This window comes from Hylobates moloch, unplaced genomic scaffold, assembly GCF_009828535.3.
Source record: "Hylobates moloch isolate HMO894 unplaced genomic scaffold, HMol_V3 SCAFFOLD_3, whole genome shotgun sequence".
Taxonomy (NCBI): domain Eukaryota; kingdom Metazoa; phylum Chordata; class Mammalia; order Primates; family Hylobatidae; genus Hylobates; species Hylobates moloch.
Window position 1 is genome coordinate 41,247,121 of NW_026652278.1, and position 20,941 is coordinate 41,268,061.

The window sequence follows — 20,941 nt, forward strand, 5'->3', positions numbered from 1 at the left end:
CCGGCCCATGCCCGGCTAATTTTGTATTTTTAGTAGAGACGGGGTTTCTCCATGTTGGTCAGGCTGGTCTGGAACTCCTGACTTGAGGTGATCGACCCGCCTTGGCCTTCCAAAGTGCTGGGATTACATGAGTGAGCCACCGCACCCAGACAGAAATGTTCTGTAGCAACTAAAAAGCTGGGGGAAAAGTTGTTTGGTATAAATTGATTATTTTGCTATTTATTTTCTATTTTTTAAATCTATTTTTATTATTTTTAAATGTTTTCTTTTGGTTTGAGTTTTTTAAATGATTTTATTTTGTCTCCTTTGCTGGTGAAAAAAGTATTTTTTGAAAAACAAAATGAGATACCATTCCATGCAGACTGGCATAGCTAAAATTAGATGTACTGATAATGCCAAGTGAAAGCTTCTAGCACGTATTTAGAAAAACAGTTTTCAAAGTTTCTATTTCTGCTATAGAGTAGACACACTTGTTCTTTTTCCTTTTTTTTTTCTCGCTCTGTCGCCCAGGCTGGAGTGCAGTGGCGTGATCTCGGCTCACTGCAAGCTCCGCCCCCCGGGGTTCACGCCATTCCCCCGCCTTCGCCTCCCGAGTAGCTGGGACTACAGGCACCTGTCACCATGCCCGGCTAATTTTTTTGTATTTTTAGTAGAGACGGGGTTTCATTGTGTTAGCCAGGATGGTCTTGATCTCCTGACCTCGTGATCCGCCCATCTCGGCCTCCCAAAGTGCTGGGATTTCAGGCGTGAGCCACCGCACCCGGCCTCTTTTTCCTTTTCTTTCTTTTATTTTTTTGTATTTTTTAGAGCTGGGGTCTCACTCCAGGATGGAGTGCAGTAGCACCATCATAGCTCATTGGCAGCCTCGGACTCCCAGGCTCAGGCAATCCCCCTGCCTCAGCCTCCAAGTAGCTGGGACTACAGGTGCATGCCACCACAGCTAGCTAATTTTTTGTGGAGACAGGAATATCGCCATTTTGCCCAGGCTGGTCTCAAACTCTCCTGGGCTCAAGCAATCGTCCCTCCCTGGCCTCCCAAAGTGCTAGGATTACATGCATGAGCCCCAGTGCCCAGCCACACTTGTTCTTTATTATAGCAAAAGATATTTTGGGAAGTGTTTCAGAGGAATCTTTACACAACTATAAGGTAGGGTGAGTTAGAAATATAAAATTAGGCCGGGTGCATTGGCTGCCGCCTGTAATCCTAGCACTTTGGGAGGCCAAGGCAGGCAGATCACCTGAGGTCAGGAGTTCGAGACCAGCCTGGCCAACATGGTGAAACCACATCTCTACTAAAAATACAAAAGTTAGCCAGGCATGGTGGTGTGCGCCTGTAGTCCCAACTACTCGGGAGGCTGAGACAGGAGAATCGCTTGAACCTGGGAGGCGGCTGTTGCAGTGAGCCAAGATCACACCACTGCACTCCAGCCTGGGCAACAGAATGAGACTCCGTCTCAAGAAAAAAAAAAATTAAGATGTAATTATGAGGACAGTGCTTCTGTCTCCCAGTCTCTGTGGGAGGATAGAATCCTAACTTCTATAATTGCCAGCTTGGTGTGGCCGGGCATGGTGGCTCACGCCTGTAATCCCAGCACTTTGGGAGGCCAAGGCGGGGGGCGGGGGATTGCTTGAGCTCAGGAGTTCAAGACCAGCCTGGGCAACATGGCAAGACCCTGTCTCTACTAAAAATACAAAAAATTAGCCAGACAATCCTCCCACCTCAGCCTCCAGCTACTCGGAAGGCTGAGGTGGGAAGATCACTTGAGCCTAGGGTGCAGTGAGCCGAGATCATGCCACTATACTCCAGCCTGGGTGACAGAGTGACACCCTGTCTCAAAACAAACAAAAAACATAATTCCTAGCTGGCAGACACAGTCTATTCACATTTACACCGACCAACCCTTTGTAATGTTTCGCTTGCGTTCCCTGTCGCTCCCCCTTCCTACACCCTCATTCTCCCTTTAAAACACCCAGGCACCTCGTGTAAATTAGAATGGAGTTCAGCTGTTTCAACTACTGTCAATAGTTACTGAATAACATCAGTTGTCACCACTTCAATTAAAGTCCAGCTTTGTTTATCTTTGACAGCCTGGGTTAAATTTATAGGAGGCCATTATTTTGGAGTGAGCTCCTACACTAGCCCCAACGGACCAAACCGAAATGGAATCACTCATGCTAAAGTGCCAGACAATCAAATTGAAACTTTTTTTGTTTTTTTGAGATGGAGTTTCGCTCTTGTTGCCGCAATCTCGGCTCGCCGCAATCTCGGCTCACGGCAACCTCTGCCTCCCGGGTTCAAGCGATTCTCCTGCCTCAGCCTCCCAAGTAGCTGGGATTACAGGCATGAATCACCACACCTGGCTAATTTTATATTTTTAGTAGAGATGGGGTTTCTCCATGTTAGTCAGGCTGGTCTCAAACTCCTGACCTCAGGTGATCTGCTTGCCTCGGCCTCCCAAAGTGCTGAGATTACAGGCGTAAGCCACCGCACCCAACCTAAACTTTTTTCTTTTTTTTTTTTTTTGAGACAGAATCTCACTCTGTCACCCAGGCTGCAGTGCAGTGGTGCAATCTCAAATTGCTGCAGCCTCTGTCTCCTGGATTCAAGCAATTCTCCTGCCTCAGCCTCCTGAGTAGCTGGGACTACAGATGTGCACCACCACACCCAGCTAATTTTTTGTATTTTTAGTAGAGATGGGGTTTTGCCTTGTTGCCCAGGCTGGTCTCAAACTCCTGAGCTCAGGCAATCCGCCCACCTCAGCTTCTCAAAAGTGCTAGGATTACAGGGGTGAGCCACCACGCCCAGCCTCCAACTGAAACTTTAAGGAAGGAGGAAAACCCCAAGTAGACCATTTTTCCTATAAACATGTGATTGCAGCAACCAATCAGAAGGAGCCCAGTCAGGCCGGGCACGGTGGCTCACACCTGTAATCCCAGCACTTTGGGAGGCCAAGGTGAGTGGATCACCTGAGATCAGGAGTTTGAGACCAGCCTGACCAACATGATGAAACACCGTCTCTACTAAAAATACAAAAATTAGCCAGGCGTGGTGGTGAGTGCCTGTAATCCCAACTACTCAGGTGGCTGAGGCAGAAGAATCGCTTGAACCCAGGAGGCGGAGGTAGCAGTGAGCTGAGATTGTGCCACTGCACTCCAGCCTGGGAGACAGAGCGAGACTCTGTCTTAAAAAAAAAAAAAAAAACAAAAAAACTATAGGCCAGGTGCAGTGGCTCATGTCTGTAATCCCAGCACTTTGGGAGGCCAAGGTGGGCAGATCACCTGAGGTCAGGAGTTCAAGACCAGCCTGGCCAACATGGTAAAACCCTGTCTCTACTAAAAATACAAAAATCAGCCAGGCATGGTGGTGCATGCCTGTAATCCTAGCTACTCCAGAGGCTGAGAGAGGAGAATCACCTGAACCCAGTGGTAGAGGCTGCAGTGAGCCAGGATCACACCACTGCACTGCAGCCTGGGCAACAAACAGAGTGAGACTCCAGCAGAAAAAATACGAAAGAAGAAAGAAAGAAAAGAAAAGAAAGAAAGAGAGAGAGAAGGAAAGGAAGGAAGGAAGGAAGGAAAAAAGGAAGGAAGGAAAGAGAGAGAGAGAAAGAAAAAGAGAGAAACCAAACTATAGATTTTTTTTTTCTCGATCTGTCGCCAGGTGAGTGCAATGGGCAATCTCGGTCATGCAAGTCCGCCTCCGGTTCAGGCTTCTCCTGCCTCAGCCTCCATCCCAAAGTGCTGGGATTACAAGCGTGAGCAAACTATAGATTTTAAAACATTTTCTCAGGTAAAATATATGCAAATTTTAAAACAAGACACATATCATTGACTAAAGATTCAATAGGCCAAAGGTTGGAAACTATGGCCTTCCACGTTTTTTGTCAATGAAGTTTTTTGGACCACAGTTATGCTCATTCTTTTACATATTTATGCTTTCATGCTATAATGGCACAGCTGAGCAGTTATGATAGACCCTATGATCTGTGTAGGGGTGAAAAGGGTGTGATACCTTTTCTTCCCATCATAAGGGTCGCAGCAGACACTTCTATAACAAAAGAGACGGTTAACAAGAGAAGAGTGTAACAAGTTTATTTAATCATGGTTTTACATGACATGGGAGCCTTCAAAATGAAGACCCACAGATACAGGAAAAACTGTCCATTTGTATGCTTAGATGCAATGAAGAGTGGACAGTCATGTACAACTGTGGCAAAGGGTGTGATCTAATGTAGTAGACCGAGAGAAGGAAGCCAGCAAGACCTGTCTGTTGAGGTTCTTCTTGGCGTCTCTGTTGCAGCATTTCTTCCTCTTAGGTATGGAACAGGATCCTGGAATGGGGGTCTTATGACCTACTGTCAAGCCAGATAGGTCAGGGAATTTCTTTATGACCATCTCTAGACAGAAAGGTGGGGAGAAGTTAGAATAATGTTTTTAGGCTTTATAACCCACCGTGGAGAAGAAGGATTCTAGTTTCTATGGCTTGCCCCGGGGGAGAAAGCAGGGAAGAGACAGGAGGGCAGGAGGAGGTCAGAGAGAGCTGCGTCTGAGGCTTTCGCTTTGAGGTAGCATTTCCTGAGTCTCAATATCCAGAAAGCCTAAATATTTACCACCTAGTGTTTTACAGAAGTTTTCCAGCCCCATCAATAGACAGTCCGTCACAGAAATGCCAATTGCTAAGTGCTGCTTTTCCAGCGAAGTGTCAGAGAGCTCATGTTCATCATGGGGTGACCTTTCCTGCCACTTCCAGGCATATTCTTCTGGATTAAATTAGGTAGTGTCACAGTACCTGGCACATAGCTGTTTACTGAGCTTTATGTTTATGAGGTTATTATTCTCAGGTATGGCACAGTGACTTTTAAAAGCAAATTATTACAAAATAAGAGTAACCTGAAAATTATATATATATATACACACACACACACACATATATATATAGTGTGTGTGTGTGTGTGTGTGTGCGCGCGCGTTTGAGACAGAGTCTGGCTCTGTTGCCCAGGCTGGAGTGCAGTGACGTGATCTTGGCTCCCTGCAACCTTTGCCTCCCAGGCTTAAGTCAGCCTCCCACCTCAGTCTCTCCAGTAGCTGGGACTACAGGCATGCACCACCATATCCAGCTAATTTTTGTATTTTTTGTAGAGATGGGGTCTCACTTTGTTGCCCAGGCTGGTCTCAAACTCCTGAGTTCAAGTGATCCTCCTGCCTCGGCCTCCCAAAGTATGGGGATTATAGGCATGAGCCACTGTGCCCAGCCAGTATTGTTTTTAAAGTAAATTTTTATTATGTTTTAGTAATTTAATAATGTTAACAATTTGCAAAACATTACTGTTGGTGGAACATAGTTTGGGAAGTGCCCTAGGTCCTTGCTAGTCAAAGCATGCTCAGTGGACCAGTATGGGCATCAACTGGAGCTTGCCGCAGACCACTGGATAAAATCTACCTTTTAACAAGATCTCCAGGTGAGTCAAACATACAGTAAAGTTTGAAGAGCACTTCCAGGTACATCTCAAGAATTTTATTTTATTTTATTTTATTTTTATTTTTTAGACAGAGTCTCGCTGTGTCACCCAGGCTGGAGTGCAGTGGCGCCATCTCAGCCTGCGCCCGGCCTTTTTTAAAACATTTTAAAACATGTCTTTGATGCCAGGCACAGTGGTTTATGCCTGTAATCCCAGCACTTTGGGAGGCCAAGGTGGGCGGATCACCTGAGGTCGCGAGTTTGAAACCAGCCTGACCAACATGGAGAAATCCCATCTCTACTAAAAATGCAAAATTAGCTGGGCATGGTGGTGCATGCCTGTAATCCCAGCTACTCGGGAGGCTGAGGCAGGAGAATCGCTTAAACCTGGGTGGCGGAGTTTGTGGTGAGCCCAGATCCCACCATTGCACTTCAGACTGGGCAACAAAAGCGAAATTCTGTCTCAAAAACAACAACAAAAACATGTCTTTGGTACCTATCTGCATCTATTTCTGCAAAAGGTGAAATTGCAAGGTCATAGGATATGTTCAACTTTAGCAGATACCACTAACCAGTTTTCCAAAGTGACTATGCCAATTTACACTCTCACGGTGGGGTATGAGAGTTTCAGCTGTTTACCATCACTTGGTATTGTTAGTATTTTTATTTATTATTTATTATTTATTTATTTATTTTTATTTATTTATTCTTTTTTTGAGACACAGTCTTGCTCTGTCCCCCAGGCTGGAGTGCAGTGGCGCAATCTCAGCTCACTACAAGCTCTGCCTCCCGAGTTCACGCCATTCTCCTGCCTCAGCCTCCAATGTAGCTGGGACTACAGGCGCCCGCCACCACGCCCGGCTAATTTTTTGTATTTTCAGTAGAGACGGGGTTTCACTGTGTTAGCCAGCATGGTCTCAATCTCCTGACCTTGTGATCCGCCTGCCTCGGCCTCCCAAAGTGCTGGGATTACAGGCGTGAGCCACTGCACCCGGCCAGTATTTTTATTTTTTATTTTCTTTATTTTTTGGAGTCAAGCATGGTTGTAGAGGGAGACAATATTAATCAGCTTAACAACCCACAACTCTTGGACCAACTGTTAGTCTTTTAAATTTTGGTCATTCTCATGGGTGTAGTAGGGATATACACTGCGGTTTTAATTAGCATTTCTTTGCATATAATGAGCTTAAGAAACTTTTCATGTGTACTGACTTTTCAGTGTTCCCTTTTGTGAAGTCTTTCACCTATTTTTTTTTTTTTTTTTTTTTGAGACAGAGTCTCATTCTGTAACCCAGGCTAGAGTGCAGTGATGCAGTCATAGCTCACTGCAGCCTCAAAATCCTAGGCTAAAACAATCCTCCCACCTCAGCCTTCCAAGTAGCTAGGACTACAGGTGTGTGCCATCATGCCCAGCTCATTTTATTTTATTTTATTTATTTTTTAAGATGGAGTTTCACTCTTATTGCCCAGGCTGGAGTGCAATGGCACGATCTCGGCTCACTGCAACCTCCGCCTCCCGGGTTCAAGCAATTCTCCTGCCTCAAACTCCCGAATACTTGGGATTACAGGTATGCGCCACCACGCCTGGTGAACTTTGTATTTTTAGTAGAGATGAGGTTTCTCCGTGTTGGTCAGGCTGGTCTCGAACTCCTGACCTCAGGTGATCCACCCACCTTGGCCTCCCAAAGTGCTGGGATTACACATGAGCCACTGTACCTGGCCTTTTTCTTTTCTTTTCTTTTTTCTTTTTCTTTTTTTTTTTTTTTTTTTGAGACAGAGTTTTGCTCTGTCGCCCAGGCTAGAGTGCAGTGGTGCGATTTCGGCTCACTGCAACCTCCGCCTTCCGGGTTCAAATGATTCTCCTGCCTCAGCGTCCCAAGGCAATTTCTGTAGGTAAATTATATAATCTTCCAAAGGCCCTCTTACAACTTGCAGAGAGGAAATCAAGGAGTTGCTAGCAATATGAGAAAAGTTAATACCTTGTCAACTTTTTGTATTTTTAGTAGAGACAGGGTTTCACCATGTTGGTCAGGCTGGCCTTGAACTCCTGACCTCAGATGATCTGCCCGCCTCAGCCCCACAAAGTGCTGGGATTATAAACGTGAGCCACCGTGCCCAACCATGCGCAGCTGATTTTTTAATTTTTTTGTAGAGACAGGGGTCTTGCTATGTTTCCCAGTCTAATTTCGAACTCCTGGCCTCAAGTGATTTTGCTTGGCCTCCCAAAACGCTGGGATTACAGGCGTGAGGCACCATGCCTGGCCTCTCAGCCATTTTTTAATTGTGTTGTCAATCCTTAGTGATTTGTAGGAGCCCTATATATTTTGGGTCTGAGCTCTTTTGTTACTTTTATTATTTATCACTCTTTGGCTTGTCTTTTCACTCTTAATGGTATATATTGTACCTCTTTTCTAGTTTGTTTTCAGTGAGAGGTTTCAGCACCATCTAGTCAACCACTGCCAGAGCAGAACTTGGTCTCCTATTTTAATGACTAAATTTTATTCCAGGCCGGGCATGGTGGCTTACGTCTGTAATCACAGCACTTTGGGAGACTGAGGCAGGCGGATCACCTGAGGTCAGGAGTTCGAGACCAGCCTGACCACCATGGTGAAACCCCATTTCTACTTTTAAAAATACAAAATTTAGCCGGGCGTGATAGCAGGCGCCTGTGATCCCAGCTACTCAGGAGGCTGAGGCAGGAGAATCACTTGAACAGGGAGGCAAAAGATTACAGTGAGCATAGATTGCACCACTGCATTCCAGCCTGGGCAACAGAGGGAGACTTCATCTCAAAAAAAAAAAAAAAAATTATTCCAGTAATGCGTGCATCATGATGAAGACTGACCCATCGTCAGTGGGAATTAGTTTGAGAAGCTTTTTAAAAAGATAATGAGCTGAGAAAGAATCAGATCCCAGCAAGGTTAGTTTTAATAAATGAAAAGATGGAGGGAAAAGCAAGATCTGGGTGGGCACCTGAGGCCCTCCAGGGCCCCGTGCTCTCAGGCAAATATTGGCATTCATGAGAAGAACCAGAATTAAACAAGGATATACGCAAGAAAGCAGCCAGTAAACACATATGATACCAAAATCAGGTGGAAACCACTTCACAGTTTGGCCCAGGGACAAGTCTGATGCTGTGTGTATTTGCATGTCTCTTTGCTCAGCACATTTCTGCCTCATCATAGGGAGAGTTGCACAGGAAGCAATTTGGATTTGGATTTAGATTTCTCATATTGCTAGCAACTCCTTGATTTCCTCTCTGCAAGTTGTAAAAGGGCCTTTGGAAGATTATATAATTTACCTACAGAGATTACTCTTCTTACTTTATGGCAGTCTTATAGAAGGAATGATTGTTCTAGTATTCATAACTGATTTAGAGTTTTTTCTAACTTATTGGGTTTTAACCCTAATTGCATATGAAAGTTGGCTACAGATCTTTTTTTCCTGCTTCTTATCGCCCAGCTACAGATCATACACACACACACACACACACACACACTGAGTTGGTGGGGATGGGGTAGGGAGGACTGGATATTGGATTGTTTGCAAGTCCTCCTCGTGATCCTCATGTGTGGTTAAGGCCAGAGAACCACTGCTGACATTGCAAAGACAGGGTTGTCCACAAGATGGAGATAAAGCACTTCTTCGTGAAAAATGCTCCACACACTCAAAACCCATTCTCTGACTTTATGTCTACACCAACTCCAATTTATGCCTTCTTCTTTTAATTTTTTTTTTTAGACAGAGTCTTATTCTGCTACGCAGGCTGGAGTGCAATGGCGTGGTCTCGGCTCACTGCAACCTCCTCCTCCCTGGTTCAAGCGATTCTCCTGCCTCAGACTCCCAAGTAGGTGGGACTACAGGTGCCCACCACCACACCTAGCTAATTTTTTTATTTTTAGTAGAGATGGGTTTTCACTATGTTGGCCAGTCTGGTCTCGAACTCCTGACCTCGTGATCCGCCCACCTCGGTTTCCCAAAGTGCTGGGATTACAGGCATGAGCCACTGTGCCCAGCCCTTAATTTTTTTTTTTTTTTTTTTTAGAGACAAGATCTTGTTCTGTCACCCAGGATGGAGTGCAGTGGTTCCATCATAGCTCACTGCAGCCTGGAACTCCTGGGCTCAAGTGATCCTCCAAGCTCGGCTTCTCGAGTAGCTGGGACTATAGGTGCTCAACACCTTGCCTAATTTTTTATTTTTTGTAGAGGCGGGGTCTCACTATGTTGCCCAGGCTGGTTTTGAACTCCTGTCCTCAAGCCATCCTCCCATCCTGGCCTCCCAAACTGCTGGGATTACAGACAGGCATGAACCATGGAATCTGGCTGACTCCAATTTATGTAATGTGCCAAGCGGGGACAAACGTGCGAAGATAGGTAACATTACCTCTGGTACTGTTGCTTGCCAGTCAAATTTTTGCCACCACAGAGGAAAAGACCAGGAACTAACTTTAAAAATGACAGCCAGGGCTGGATATGGTGGCTCATGCCTGAAATCCCAGCACTTTGGGAGACTGAAACAGAAGGATGGCTTGAGCCCAGGAGTTCAAGGCCAGCCTGGACAACATAAGGAGATCTCATTTCTATAAAAAATAGAAATAAAAATTAAAAAATTAGCCAGGCATAATGGCTCTTACCTGTAGTCCCAGCTACTCTGGAGGCTGAGGTGGGAGGAGGATCACTTGAGCCCAGGAGGTCATGTCACTGCACTCCAGCCTGGGCGACAGACAGACGGAGATCCTGTTTCTAAATAAATAAATAAATAAAATAATAAAGTAAAATAAAAATGACAGCCAGGTGTGGTGGCTCATGCCTGTAATACCAGCAACTCAAGAGGCTGAGGCAGGAAGACTGCTTGAGCCCAGGAATTTGAGGTTGCCGTGAGCTATGATCGTGCCTCTGTACTCCAGACTGGGCAAGAGACCAATACCCCATCTCATAAAAAAAAAAAAAAAGAAAGAAAAGAAAAGGAAGGAAGGAAGGAAGGAAGGAAGAAAGGAAGAGAAAAAAATGACACATGGCTAAAAATATCTCTTATTTGGCCAGGCGTGGTGGCTCACACCTGTAATCCTAGCACTTTGGGAGGCCAAGGTGGGCAGATCACTTGAGGTCAGGAGTTCAAAACCAGCTTGGCCATCATCGTGAAACCCCATCTCTACTAAAAACACAAAAATTAGCTGGGTGTGGTGGTGCATGCCTGTAATCCCAGCTACTTGAGAGGCTGAGGCAGGAGAATCCCTTGAAGCCGGGAGGCAGAGGTTGCAGTGAGCCAAGATTGTGCCACCGCACTCCAGCCTGGGTGACTGAGCAAGACTCCATCTCAAAAAAGAAAAAAAAAAATCTCTTATTCACCCAATTACCTGAATTAGCATCTAGAAATATTTTCAATCCTTTTCCTAGTTCACTTTGATAAAATAGACCACATAAACTGACACCAAAACTGAAAATAAGAAAGGAGTGTAATATTGTTCATATTTTATGGGGTGGAAATTTTTGAAATGAGATCATTCTGTAAATTATGTAGATAGAAATCAACATCTGCACAAGTAAATTAGCGTAAGATGTGTTGCTCACAGGATTTTAGGAAATATGCAGATGCAATAATGTGGTTTCGATTTTTTTCTGAAGTCTGAAGTACTTGATTGGCAGCTCCCAATCATTTCTCCCATCTCACGTGTCTAGCTCTGTCACAGAAGCTGTAAAAGCTACAAACTCCGTCTCTCTGTTCCTTTGTAGGGAGAGATGGTCAATGAGATGTAAGTGAAATCACTAAGGAGGGCTTCCCTTCCTGAATAAAATGGCAATACCTCAGTACAAGAAATGTCTTTTTCCCTTGTCCCTCCACCCCCGACCTCTTGCTACTATCTTCCCGGAGACACGAAACTCAGAAGTGGAGCAGCCACCACTGTCTATGAGATGACAAGTGTGAGGACAAAAGCCATTGTAACTAAGAAGGGCAGAATGGACAGGTGAGAGCAGCCCGGGTCCCTCCTTGATGGCGACTATGGGCAGCTTTTTGCTGATCAGCCTCCCAAGTAGCTGGGACTACAGGGGACTGCCTATCCCTGCACTTGTTATGAGGGGAAAAGCCACTGCTGATCAGGCTTCCTGTTGTTCTCCGATGTTGTTAAGGCATGAACACTTGGCAGATTTCCGGGCATTTACAATTAGGCACTTAATAAATGGAGTAATTTATCCGTTACTGACCATCACTGAGAAGTTGCTATATTGGCATATAGACCATAAATATATTTACTTATTTATTTTTATTTATTTATTTTTGTGGGAGACTGGAGTTTTATTATTACTCAAATCAGTCTCCCATAAATATATTTATAATGTTGATTTTAGACATTATCCTTTCTAAAGAGACCCTGTGGGCTTTAGACAAAGCTAAGACTTGAGAAGCTCAAGTTCCTTTGTTGTTGTTGTTATTTCTAAAAAGCACGTATTAAGTGCCTAATTGTAAATACCAAGAAATCTGCCAAGTGTTCCTGCCCTAACAACATTTTCTGAGCCAAAATGCACAGTTTGGGTTGGGCATGGTGGCTCACACCTGTAATTCCAGCACTTTGGGAGGCCAAGGTGGGAAGCCAGGAGTTCAAAACCAGCCTGGGCAACATAGTGAGACCCTGACTCTATATAAAACAAAGAAAAAGAAAACAAAATGCATAGTTTGACATATCAAATGAATATTTTCAACAGAACTGTGCTAGGTAATCCAGACTGTCCATGGCTCTACCTGACACAGCCTATGATTTCTTCAGGGTTAGCACCAGATCAGAACACATACATCACTGCTATGGCCGAACACACAGACAATGACACAGAAACAATAAACCAAATAGCAACAGACAACAAGGTGTTTGCATCAAGATAAGCCTAATTTGGGCAAGGCATGGTGGTTCACACCTGTAATCCCAGTACTTTGGAAGGCTGAGGTAGTCAGATGGTTTGAGCCCAGAAGGTCAAGACCAGCCTGGACAACATGGCAAGGCCCTGTCTGTACAAAAAATATAAAAATTAGCTGGGCATGGTGGCACGTGTCTGTTGTCCCAGCTACTTGAGAGGCTGAGATGGGAGGATTGATTGAGTCTGGGAAGTCAAGGCTGCAGTGAGCCATGATCTTGCCACTGCACTCCAGCCTGGGCGACAAAGTGAGACCCGGTTTCAAAAATAAATAAATAGGCCAGGCGTGGTGGCTCATGTCTATAATCCCAGCACTTTGGGAGGCTGAGGAGGGCAGATTACGAGGTCAGGCATTCCAGACCAGCCTGGCCAACATGGTAAAACCCCATCTCTACTAAAAATACAAAAATTAGCCACGTGTGGTGGTGCATGTCTGTAATCCCAGCTACTCAGGAAGCTGAGGCAGGAGAATCACTTGAACCCAGGAGGTGGAGGTTGCAGTGAGCCGAGATCGTGCCACTGCACTCCAGCCTGGGTGACAGAGCAAGACTTCATCTCAAAAAAGAAAGAAAGATGAAAGAAAAAGAGAAAAGAAAGAAGGAAGGAAGGAAGGAAGGAAGGAAAGAAGGGAGGGAGGGAAGGGAAGGAAGGGAAGGAAAGGAAAAAGAGGAAAGAAAGGAAAGAGACCTAAGTTGATTTTAAGAGTAAGCAACAATGCATCTAATTGGAAAAAGAACTGCGAACGAGTAAGAGTTCCACATTTTGATTCAACAGAGTGGTAATTTGCTATTCAGGGGTCAGAATATTCAAGATAGTTGCTATTCTGTGGTCTGCAGCAAAAGGACTTAATGGAAGAGGATTTCTGTGAATTCGCTGGCTGTTTAAGGAATTGGAGAAAACTGAGTTGGCAAATGGGGAAAAGATATTATAGGCACATGATGTCACCTTGGAAAAGGTCATGAAGGCAAAGGCAGGCCCTCCCTGGAGCACAACATAGTAATGTGTCCCCTGGGGCTGTGTCTTATGCCATCCCTGTGAGCAGCACAGGGGAAGGTGAAGTGCACTTGGATAAGGCAGAGGTGATTGACTAAGAAGTAGGAGGAAGTAAATGACATTAAATGTTGAACTTCATTGGAGTCTGCTCCTACACATTTGTTTCCTGCGTTTATTTTATGACATGCTGTTAAGTCTCAACTTTCTTTCTTTTTTTTTTTTTAAGATAGAGTTTTGCTCTTGTTGCCCAGGCTGGAGTGCAATGGCGCAATCTCGGCTCACCCCTCAACCTCCGCCTCCAGGGTTCAAGCGATTCTCCTGCCTCAGCCTCCCGAGTAGATGGGATTACAGGCATGTACCACCATGCCTGCTAATTTTGTATTTTTAGTAGAGATGTGGTTTCTCCTTGTTAGTCAGCCTGTTCTCAAACTCCCAACCTCAGGTGATCGCTGGTCTCAACCTCCCATAGTGCTGGAATTACAGGCATCAGCCACCACGCCTGGCCTTAACTCTCAACTTTCTATCTCCAGACCTAATCTCTCCCTGAATCTCAAACTCATTTCCAGCTGCCTCCTGGCTATCTCCACCTGGACTTTTGCACAGTCATTTCAAACTCACCATGTCCAAAAAGGAATTTCCTTTTTTTTTCTGAGACAGAGTCTTTGCTCTGTCGCCCAGGCTGGAGTGCAGTGGCTCGATCTCTAGCTCACTGCAACCTCTGCCTCCCAGGTTCAAGTGATTCTCCTGCCTCAGCCTCCCGAGTAGCAGGGATTACAGGAGCACACCACCATGCCCCACTAATTTTGGTATTTTTAGTAGAGATGGGGTTTCACCATGTTAGTCAGGCTGGTCTTGAACTCCTGACCTCATGATCCGCCCGCCTCAGCCTCCCAAAGTGCTGGGATTACAGGCGTGAGCCACTGTGCCCGGCTCCAAAAAGGAACTTCTTAAAGTGTCTTTTCTTCCTGTATGTTCGTTTTCTCAGTCCATTTTTAAATTTTTTTACCGATTTATTGAGGTATAATTGACACAGTCTATATTTGTTGACAACTATTTATCAAGTGCCTACTCTGTGCCGCTCACTGTGCTAGGGCTGGGATAGAAGGATGAGCAAGACCAGACATGGTTCCACCCCACTGCCTTTTCAATCTAGAGAAGCAGACTGCCAGGAAACAAATAAGCCTGGCTCAGCATGGTGGCTCAGGCCTGCAATCCCAGCACTTTGGGAGGCCAAGGTGGGAGGATTGCTTGAGCCTGGGAGTTTGAGACCAGCCTGGGCGACGTAGTGAGACCCTGTGTCTACAAAAAAATTAAAAATTCCCTGGGTGTGGTGCTCGTGCCTGTAGTCCCAGCTACTTGGGAGGCTGACATGGGAGGATTGCTAGAAACCCAGGAGGTTGAGGCTGCAGTAAGCTGCGAAGGTGCCACTGCACTCCAGCCTGGGTAACAGAGCAACACCCTGTGTCAAAACAAATGAACAAAAAAACCCACAATTAAATATTTCCATCTATGATGATAAAGGAATGGAGGTGAGTGCCATCTGAGAGTACAAAAGGGGAACTTGAGATCTAATTAAGTAGAATTTTACCCACCTCATCACCTATGCTAGAAAACTGGATGTCATTCTTTCCTTTCCCTCTCTTACTGTACAAATAAAACCAATCACCTCATCTTGCCTATTTGACCCCCTAAGTATTTCTCAAGCCCACTTCCTAGTTCCCTTCTTCATTATTCTAGCTGAGACTGTCACCCTCTTCTACTTGGACCGTGCATTACTCTTTGCTGCCAGGCTTTGTACACTTTCCCCTTCTGCTTCACTCTACCACCCCACTATGGCTTTTCATACTGCCTCCAGGCAGCTTTATTCAAAACCTATATCTGACCATGTGGCTTTCCTGCCTAAAGCCTTTCCCATTTTGTGTTAAAAAGTCAACTTCACTTTTAAATAAATTAATAGATTTTATGGGGGAGGAGTATAGTTTTAGGTTTACAGAAAAATTGAACAGAATGTACAGAGAGTTTCAGAATACCCACCGCCCCCCCGCTTTTTTTTTTGAGACTGGATCTTGCTAGATCTAAGCATAATTTTTTTTCTTCTGCTTGTTTTAGAGACGACATCTCACTATGTTGCCCAGGCTGGAGTGCAGTGGTGCAATCAAACTCCTGGGCTCAAGCCATCCTTCTACCTCGGCCTCCTAAGTAGCTGGGACTACAGGTGTGCACCGCCAGCCTGGCTAATTAAAAAAAAATTTTTTTTAAAGACAGGGTCCCACTATGTTGCCCAGGCTGGTCTGGAACTCCTTAGCTCACTTGTTTGGATTTTGATTGGGATTGCATTGAGTCTATAGATCAAGTTGAGAAGAAATGACATCTTAACAATATGAATCATCCTGTCCATGAATATGAAATATCTCTTCATTTATTAATGTTTAGATCTTCTTGATTTTGTCATCACAGTTTTGTAGTTTTCCTCATGTATATCTTTTATACATTTGGTGTAATCTGTATAATCCAACCATATGTTGTCTATAATAGACTCACTTTGGATACAAAGACACGAGGAAGTTGAAAGTAAAATAATGGAAAAGATACTTTATGCAAATAGTAACAAAAATAGAGATGAAGTGGCTATATTATTATCAGATAAACAGATTATTGCCAAGCATGGTGGCATGCACCTGTAGTCCCAGCTACTCCGGAGGCTGAGGCAGAAGGATCACTTGAGCCCAGGAGTTCGAGGTTGCAGTGCACTGCTCTCCAGTCTGGGCAACACTGTGAGATGCTGTCTCTAAAACAAACAAATAAACATTATAAGTCCAAAGTTACAAGAGATAACAAAGGATATTACATTTTGATAAAACTAATTTTTTAAGAATATGTAACAATTGTAAACTATACACATCTAATAACATAACTCCAAAATATATTAAGCAAAAGCTGACAGAATCAAAGAGAGAAATACAATAATGGAAGGATATATATATATATATATGTTTATATATATATGTTTATATATATGTTTATATATATATGTTTATATATATATATGTTTATATATGTTTTGTTTTGTTTTGTTTTTTTGAGATGGAGTTTCACTCTTGTTGCCCAGGCTGGAGTGCAATGGAGTGATCTCGGCTCACTGCAACCTCTGCCTCCTGGGTTCAAGTGATTCTCCTGCCTCAGCCTCCCGAGTAGCTGGGATTACAGGCATGCGCCACCGCGCCTGGCTAATTTTGTATTTTTAATAGAGATGGGGTTTCTCCGTGTTGGTCAGGCTGTTCTGGAACTCCCCACCTCAGGTGATCCACCCACCTCCACCTCCCAAAGTGCTGGGATTACAGGCGTGAGCCACTGCGCCCAGCCTGGAGGGATACATTAAAGGGAGTTCTCCAATACAATAAAGGGAGTTCTACAATAATGGTTAGAGATTTCAATAACCCACACTCAATAATGAATAGAACAACCAGGCAGAAGAGTAATTAGGAAAGAAAAGACTTGAACAACCCTGTACACTAGTGAGACCCAACAGACATATACAGAACACTGTACTCAACAAGAGCAGAATACACACTCTTCTCAATGCAAATGGAATATTCTCCAAGAGAGACCACATATTAGGCCACAAACCAAATTTTAATAAATTTTAAAAGATTGGACCAGGTGCATTGGCTCACATCTGTAATCCCAGCACTTTGGGAGGCCAAGGCAGGTTGAGCTCAGGACTTTGAGGCTAACCGGGGCAACATAATGAGACCCCATCTCTATTTTTTAAAATAAAATATTGTATCATATTGTATTATATCATACCATCTTTTCCACTTACAATGAAATGAAACTAGAAATCAATAACAGAAAGAGGCCAGGCACGTTGGTTCATGCCTGTAATCCCAGGACTTTGGGAGGCAGAGGCGGATGGATCACCTGAGGTCAAGTGTTCAAGACCGGCCTGGCCAACATGGTGAAACCCTATCTCTACTAAAACTACAAAAATTAGCTGGGCGTGGTGGTGGTTGCCTGTAATCCCAGCTACCTGGGAGGCTGAGGCAGGAGAATCACTTGAACCCAGGAGGCAGAGGTTGCAGTGAGCTGAGATCGCGCCACTGCATTCCAGCCTGGGTGACAGAGCGAGACTCCGTCTCAAAAACAAAAAACAATTAAAGAAGGAAAACTGAAAAGCTAACAAATATATACAATAACACATGCTGAAACAACCAACAGGTCAAAGAAGAAGTCACAAGGGAAATAAGGACAGATATATAAATAAATGGAGAATGGAATAGAATTGAGAGCCCAGAAGGAAACCTTCCTATATATGACCAATTACTTTTTGACAAGGGTGTCAAGACGATTCAATTTGGTACGTACAATCTTTTCAACAAATATTGATGGGTGTCCAAATGCCAAGAACGAAGTTAGACCCTTACCTTATACGATATACAAAAATTAACTCAGAATGGACCAAAGACCTAAACTTAATAACTAAAATTATAAAACTCTTAGAAGGAAACAAAAGGGAAAATCTTTATGACATTAATTTGGCAATGATAGCTTGGATATAACATTAAGAGCTCAGGCAACAAAAGGAAAATAAACTGGACTTCAAATAAAAACCTTTAGTTCAAGGCCGGGTGCGGTGGCTTATGCCTGTAATCCCAGCACTTTGGGAGGCCAAGGCGGGTGGATCACCTGAGGTTGGGAGTTCAAGACCAGACTGACCAACATGGAGAAACCCCGTCTCTACTAAAAATACAAAATTAAAATTAGCTGGGCATGGGGGCGCATGTCTGTAATCCCAGCTCCTCGGGAGGCTGAGGCAGGAGAATCACTTGAACCCAGGAGGCGAAGGTTGCAGTGAGCCGAGATTGTGCCACTGCACTCCAGCCTGGGCAACAGAGCGAGACTCTGTCTGAAAAATAAATAAATAAAAATACAAATGTTCACTATAATGTGGAAAAATTGGAACCCTATGCATTGTTATTGGGAATGTAAAATGTTGCAGCTACTCTGGAAAACAATTTGGCCATTTCTCATAAAATTAAACGTAGCATCACCATATCATCCAGTGAATCCACTCTTAGGTCTATTCCTTAAAGAACTGAAAGCAGGGACTCAAACAGATCCTTGTATGACAATATTCATAGTGGCATTATTCATAATAGTCAAGAGGTGAACACAACCCAAATGACCTTCAATGGATAAACCAATCAACAAAATGTGGAAATAACTGGAATGGAAACAATGGAATATTATTCGGCCATAAAAAGAAATGAAGTTCTGATACATGCCAAAACACGGATGAATCCTGAAAACATTATGTGAAATGAAATAAGAAAGACATAAAAGGACAAATATTATATGATTCCACTCATATAAGATACGTAGAATAGGCATATTCATGGAGACAGAAAGTAGAATAGAGGTCAGCAGGGACTTGGAGGAAGGAGAATGAGAAATTATTGTTCAGTAAGTACAGAGTTTCTGTCTGGGATGATGAATTTCTGAAATAGTGGTGATGGTTGTCAAACATTATGAATGTACTTAATGAAATGCCACTGAATTATATTAATACACTTAAAAATGATTAAAATTGTAAATTTTATGTTATGTATATCTCACTAGAATTTTTTTAACTTCCAATTATTTATTCCTAATTTATAGGAAAGCAATTGACTTTTGTATATTAACCTACCTGCAACCTTCTTATGATCACTTTTTGTTGGTTCTTTGCAATTTCTTTATATAAATAATTATGTCATCTGTGAACAAAGACAGTTTTATTTCCTCCTTCCAAATCTGGATGCCTTTTCTTTTCTTGTCATATTGTATTAGCTAGAACCTCCTGTGCAATGTTGAATAGGAGCAGTGAGAGGAGACATTCTTGTTCCTGATCCAAGGGGGAAAGCATATAGTTTCTCACCATTAATTATGATGTTGGTTGTAGGTTTTTTGCAAATATTCCTTATCCAGTTGAGGATGTTCCCCTCTATTCCTAGTTTGCTGCAAGTTTTTATGGTGAATGGATGATTGATTTTGTGAAATACTTTTTCTGCATCTATTGAGTGAAATACTTTTTCTGCATCTATTGAGTGAAATACTTTTTCTGCATTGATATGATTTTTCTTTGTTAGTCTATTGATGTAATGGATTATAGTGACTGATTTTCCTGTCAAACCAGCCTTGCATACCTGGGATAAATCTCACTTTGTCATAGCGTGTAATTCTTTTTATACATTGTTGAATTATGTGTAAGTTCATATGTGCTGCTGTAACAAAATACTTGAGACTGGGTAATTTAAAAGGACAGAAATGTGTTCACAGCTCTGGAGCTAGGTAGTCCAAGATCAAGGCACCGGCAGATTCAGTTTTCTGGTGAGGGCTACTCTCAGCTTCCAAGATGGCGTTTTATTGCCTCATCCTTCAGAGGGGAAGAACACTGTGTCCTTAGATGGCTGAAGGGGCAGAATGGAACAATGCTGAAGGCTGCAAAACCCCCACCTCTTAATACTCTTGCACTGGATTTTGGACAGTAACATTCAAACCATAGCAGATTTCACGTGCTAATATGTTGTCGAGAATTTTTATATCTCCAGTACAAAAGACACAAAAAAGATACATTTTGTACATAGTAGATATATTGGTCTGTAGTTTTCCCCTCTTGTAGTATCTTTTGTTTCTGTATTAGAATAATGCTGGTTTCATAGAAATAAGGAAATATTCCCTCCGCTTCTATTTTCTGGAAAAGATTGCAGAGAAGTGGTATTAGTTCTTAGAATTCACCAGTGAAAACACTTGGGCTTGATGCTTTCTTTTTTGGAAGATTATTGATTATTGATTCAATTTTAAAAGTAGATATAGGTCTATTAAGATTTTCTTTCTCTTTTGGTGAGTTTTGGTAGATTGTCTCTCTCAAGGAATTGGTCCATTTCATCTAAGTTATCAAATTTGTGGGCATAAAAATTTTTTTTTTTTTTTGAGGTGGAGTCTCGCTCTGTCACCAGACTGGAATGCAGTGGCGCAATCTTGGCTCACTGCAACCTCTGCCTCCTGGGTTCAAGCGATTCTCCTGCCTCAGCCTCCACAGTAGCTGGGACTACAGGCGCATGCCACCACACCCAGCTAATTTTTGTATTTTTAGTAGAGATGGGGTTTCACCATGTTGGTCAGGATGGTCTCGATCTCCTGACCTTGTGATTTGCCCACCTTGGCTTCCCAAAGTGCTGGGATTACAGGCGTGAGCCACCACACCTGGCCGACTTTTTTCTTCTTACATGGCTATCATAGAACCTCTATTAGACTTTTAATGTCTGTGGGATTAGTAGAGATAAACTTTTTTATTTCTGATATTAGTAATTTGTGTTTTCTCTTTTTCTTGGCTAGCCAGTCCAGGAGTTTATCAATTTTACTTATTGTTTCAAAGATTTAGCTTTTGGTTTCAGCTTTTATGTTTTGATTTTCTCTATAATTTTCCTCTTTTTAATGTCATCCATTTTTTTTCTAATCTTTTTCTTCTGTTTTAGGTTTATGTAATTCTTCTTTCTCTAGTTTCCTAAGGTGGAAGCTTAGATTTTTTTTTACATCTTTCTTC

The 20,941-nt window shown here is 43.2% G+C and overlaps 1 long non-coding RNA gene across 1 annotated transcript; it reads right to left on the bottom strand.

Moving 5' to 3' along the window:
• Positions 1–4,213: 4,213 nt before the first annotated feature.
• Positions 4,214–19,859, bottom strand: LOC131383045 (uncharacterized). The gene is made up of 3 exons (XR_009212757.1): positions 19,046–19,859; positions 16,035–16,144; positions 4,214–4,396 (listed from the first exon to the last, which is right to left on the bottom strand). It is a non-coding gene; the product is annotated as an uncharacterized LOC131383045 (long non-coding RNA).
• Positions 19,860–20,941: the final 1,082 nt, after the last annotated feature.